Below are 6,009 nucleotides of genomic sequence, written 5' to 3'. Positions count from 1 at the left end.
TCTCTCTGTCATCAATTAATCAATCAATCAATCAATCAATCAATCAATCAATCAATCAATCAATCAATCAGTCAATCAATCAATCAGTCAATCAATCTATTTATATATCTATCCATCTATCTACCTATCTATCAGTCTGTGTCCATCTGTGTTTAAATTTTCATCATTTTATAAATCTTCCATACTTTCTGTTTTTATCAATACAATAGATATTTGCATCTGTCTATATCGTTTTTATTTAGTGACTGATCAGTTATCTACTTATTCATTTTTTTTTAATCTATACATCTATTATCGTCGGCCTTATGCCAAAAAGGCTCTTAACACTGTACAAAGTCTATGTGTTAAGGGCCTTTTGGCATAAGGCCGACGTATTCATCTATCATTCTGTTTGTAATGTCTATTTTCCATTTATCATTTGTTTTTATGCATTCATTCATCGCTTTGTGGCTGAAGCCGTCTGTCTTTCTTTCTGTCTGTCTGTCTCTAACACTATCCGTTTTATCGATTGACTAACTCTTAATTTTCATTTATCTTCCGTTGTCTGACTCTCTTTGTTTATTCAAAATAATTTCTGCAAAACAGGAAGTGAGAATCAAAGAACTTTTAATGGCCCAGTACTCTGCGATAAAGCGTGACTTTTTAAAATCATAATCAGTCTATTGTATTTTGGTACTCTCGGCTTGCAAGAATCTGATAGATTCCGCGTACTCACGGATTTTTTTTTCTCCTCTTCAAGGTACGTTCTCCAACACTCCCATTACAAAATCTTTAAATGATTATTAGCACACTCTGCACTTTTATTAAGGTTTCTTATTACTTCTTAATGAGGCTCGCTCTTTCTTGAAGAACTTGTGCAAGTTTTGCCACGGAGAACGATTCATGAATATTGCGTTGGATTCGGTTTTGCCACGATTATCTTATTTCATTTCATCACGAAGTAAATCTAGATTCTTTCTCGTACAGTGCGAGAGTAAGTCGACTAGAAACGATTAAGTAAATAAACTGATTACATACATATCAAACTGGTATTCATTAACAAGTATATGGATGATGTGGCACGATGTTACACGATTCGGTTTCAATTCCGTTTACAAAAACTGAACAAAATAATTACACACATGCATCCGATGTGACACGATGGACGATGTGAAACTCCTACCAAGAGATGGCGCTATACAACTCTGAAAAGCCGTGCTCCTCGGAGGTTGAGCATCATGAAAATCAGACCACATCACTACGAAAGGCATTTACGTCTATACGACTTCATAGTTTCCCCTCGTTGTAAGCAATGATATCAATATGGATTCGATTTTAGGACCAAGCAAAATGGCGAAATTCGCTATTGTTTTTTTCTTCATACGAGCACGCTCCAACATCATCATCATCATCATCATCATCACCATCACCACCATCAGCATCATCAGCATCATCATCATCATCACCATCACCACCATCACCACCATCACCACCACCATCACCACCATCATCACCATCACCATCATCACCATCATCATCATCATCATCATCATCATCATCATCACCATCATCATCATCACCATCACCACCATCACCACCACCATCATCACCATCACCATCACCACCATCATCATCATCACCACCATCACCACCACCATCACCATCATCACCATCACCATCATCACCATCATCATCACCATCACCATCACCATCACCATCACCATCACCATCACCATCACCATCACCATCACCATCACCATCACCATCACCATCACCATCATCATCATCAACATCACCATCATCAATCACCACTACTACTACTTTTATCATTACTAACTACTACTCCAGCTACTATTAATGTCATTATCACAGATAACAGGAATGCTATAACCATGTCATTATCAAAAGAACGACACAAGATTCATCAATGTTCAGAAATTGGGTACGTAATCACTAACGGAGGCAAGACACACACACACACACACACACACACACACACACGCCCACAATCTATGTGAAATCAAGAGCCGATTCACACTTTTGTTGTGATTGTACATACAATAATATGATACGTTTAATTCAATCATGATATCAAACATATCTACGTGAAGAAAGAGAGAAATACAATACAAATAAAAAAAAAATCCAGTCAGAAAAAAAAGTCAATCAAAAAATATATTTGCATAGAACATAAACTGTATGACTTTTCACACATACAGAATCATCTCCTTACCCCATATCTATCACAGTTATCATCATTATTATTACATGAATGAAAAACGCAGCAAATTCTACAGATTCCGCTTCAAAATTCATCATTTTCAGACACGAGTCCAACCAAATTCACCTCTCTCTCTCGCACGCACGACACTGGACGGCTGCCACAAACTCATCTACACTTAACCACCAAGCTGTAATCGCCATGCATGAGCAACGATCATGCCTACTCAGAAGCCGCAACATTCAGCATTACCCTCTATCATTATATATATCTCCAAAAAAAAAAAATCTTATAGAGACACAAAACTATCAACCATCTTTTGTAAATTGTGGACAGTTTAAAACCGAACACATATAAAAAAATATATATAAGAGTTTAAAAGTTTAAAAAACTGCCAAATGAGATTTGGCATGCAGCATATTTTTCTTTTCTTTGTTGTTTTTTTTTTCAATCAAGCTTCACTGGGAAAGATTTCTGAATAACAGTCACTACAATCAATACCAGCATCAATCAAACACTAAAATGGCAGTGTTTTATCTAATTCAGTAATGTTCATCTTTTGAGGAAACAGCTCAGATGCAATGAATAGTGAATCCAGTCCATAACGAAGATGGCACCTCCATTTCCAATACTGCCTCTGGCAACCCTTCAGGACTGAGGTCTTTAAAAAAGGTGGAAACTGGGGGAAAATTTAAATGTTAGACTTTGCAAGACAGAGAAAAAACGCTTGCCAACATGAATAGCATAGTATGCAGAGCACACAATTCATTATTGATGCATTTACATTTCTTGGCTTCTATTCTGACTTTTTAAGTTCATGAAGATACATCAGTCAAATCCCTACATCCATTCTATCTTTTTTGTTCCCATCCATATGAAGTTGTTCCCTTTCAAAAGAAAGGAAGGTGCCTTAGTTTGAGTTTGCAGCGGGTACACAGTCAATCATTGTCAGAAAGTTATCAACGACAACTTTTTTATCCCCCCATGGAAGAAGCGTTGGTGGAAGTTCGTCAACAACTACCCAATCTTGTGACAATTGTGCCAAAACTCATTTTCAATTAAATATACAAACATACATAATAAAAAAGAGACATGCTATAGCTTAGTGTCCGCCATGTACGACTTTGGGTACACAGAGGCTACTTACTGTGAGGTATTGCTTTGAACATAAATAAAAAACAAACGAATGACATGATAGAGCATAGCAATAAGATAAGCGTTTAATGCCCCTTCTCTCCATTTGTAGGGGCACAAGCAAAACCTATAAACCGAGGCAACACAAAATAATTAGAGTAAAATTACCTCAACATGCCTTCCATGCTCACACGCATGAATTCTTTACACAAACTTGGTGAATAAATACATTTTTTTTAATCACTCAAAACTAATAAAGCATAGGACATGAATGATAAATTGCAGATCTTAGAAAATAATCATGATTAATAATCACATTGAAAAATATGATTACATATGTGTTATTTGTTTTATAAAATAAAATCCTTCCTTGCATATTGAATGCACATCCGCTCTTGTTACAGCAAGGGCAATATGCATACCTTGTGATGCTTGATATATAAGCTCTTAAAAAACATAAATAGCTTCCATGGTAGCCACATAGCACAATAATTCATTTTAATATGATAAAACATGACAATAGAACATTTCTTTCATGAAGCAACACGTTTGCTTTTGCAGAGTATCAATAAATAACATTTTAAAACACAAGCATTTTTCTTAATTATTATCTCTCTTTTTTTTAAGCCACTATAGATGCTTTTGAAAAATGAACGAAAAACCGAATGCATACACCCTCACAAATATGACATGATATATATATATAGATATTCATATATACTTTTATTTATATTCATATACTTTAATTTGAAGGTGTATACAGTATTAAGACATGGAGTGATATATGGTACATATTCTATATACATGATATTTATTTACACTCAAACAAGATAGCAAAACTCAATAAAATTCCATGGACACAGTAACATAAGGTTTCACCACATTATTAGTTTTTAAAAAAGGTGGAGAAATAGCACATCATAACAACACAACATATCAATCATATTTTGTGAGAAAAAATACTTCTGTTTAAAAAAATGCATTGTATTCAGTGATTATTCTGTATGCCAATCATAACCTACATCATTTCTAATCATTTCTGTCCGCAAATGAATAAGAAATCTATGATTTGACTTTCAAAATAAGAAAAAAAAAAGTTAAGGCAAAATTCTGTGTGCTTCTATTGGTGACTCATACATATTCATCTGCACATGTGTCAGTATTACATCTTTTCTCTCTGAATCAAAACAAAACTGACACATAGACTTATTGAAGACTTAAGAAAACAAAATATAAATAGTACTTTGATTTTTCAACGTCCTCTCCATCAAATCAAACTGACCATGTATATATCGGACTACGAGACAAATCCATGCACTTTGCCTGTGGATAAACGATTATCGCATTTAAGGCTAGCACAAACTGGCAAATGCATATTTTTCATCATTCGCAATTTGGTGAGCTACTAGACATTAATATTGGATAGACGTGGAATTCACAAAATGGACCTTACAGCACCAAAACACCTTACCCTATACTGCAGGGTGACTGCTTGTCAAGTAGCAGTGCTGGGGGGGGGGGGGGGGGTGGGCTAACACAAACAGAAACAAAACACAAGAAGGAAATATGCTCGACAGCTTTATGGAGTCTGTGTGTACTAGCTTAAACTTCCACTACAAGAATATAGATCATCTATAAAGCTTTTGCATATGTAGTAGTCAACATCATACAAAAGAATGTAGTTACAATGCAACCAGAAGTTTGCATTAGCACCAAGCACGTGGTTGTGTGTGGGGGGGGGGGGGGGGAAGGGAGGCAAAGGTCAAGCTATGCTATCCTGTCAGCTGCACGATGATGAATCATTAACATTACTCATGAGATGTATCTGGGTCCATTATAAAACTGATGTCATGCGAGTTGATGTCTTTTTCAGTCGTACTGTCATGTTTGTTCACGGGCAGGTGGGGAGCTGAGTGTTCCGACTCAAGTTTAGTCCTACAGGCAGAAATTACTGACTGGTTGAACACGTTGTCCCCTACCCACCCTGTTTGGGAAGCCACTATGAGGCTTGATGCATCTATCTGTTTCCTGTTTCAATTTCTATTCTTGAAGGGAGGACATAAACACGATTTTCGGAAGAGGTCGAAGGACATATCTTGTCCTTTTTCCTACCATGAACCCTGAAACGTCGCAGGGAAATGCCAAATGTTCCCTTATCCACAGAAGAAAATACAACAGCAAATTGTTTTCACTGCTGCAGCATGTCAGCTATGCTCAAGAGGGCCAAAGGATGTTATTTTTGGCATTGAGTCATTGCTTGCACCTCATGGTTACACATTATACTGACAAAAGTCTTGAGACTTTAAGGCACGCTCTCAGCAACTACATGTATGTTGCATCTTTTGAAAATGACAAAATTGTATAGGACATTTATAACAGTCGCTCCTTACAGAAATCGTCAATGAGAGACTGAAGTCTCTTTAACTCCGGACTCCACACTATAGATAGACCTCAGTGCCTTCATCTCTTCAAATTCAATACTTATACGTAATGCAAAGGCAACACTTTTTTTTTTCCATACATGTTAGACATAATTTCATACACATAAGATTTCTTACATACTGAAGCACCATTTTGTTTGTTTTTTCATGAAATACTGTAGAGTAAGTCTACCTTTTTTTTAAAGTTGTTAGTTCTTCAAACTCTCTCGCACTCTCCAAGGAGAAGATATATAC

Source organism: Diadema setosum, unplaced genomic scaffold, assembly GCF_964275005.1.
Source record: "Diadema setosum unplaced genomic scaffold, eeDiaSeto1 scaffold_94, whole genome shotgun sequence".
In the NCBI taxonomy this organism is placed as follows: Eukaryota; Metazoa; Echinodermata; class Echinoidea; order Diadematoida; family Diadematidae; genus Diadema; species Diadema setosum.
This window is presented reverse-complemented; position numbering follows the sequence as displayed.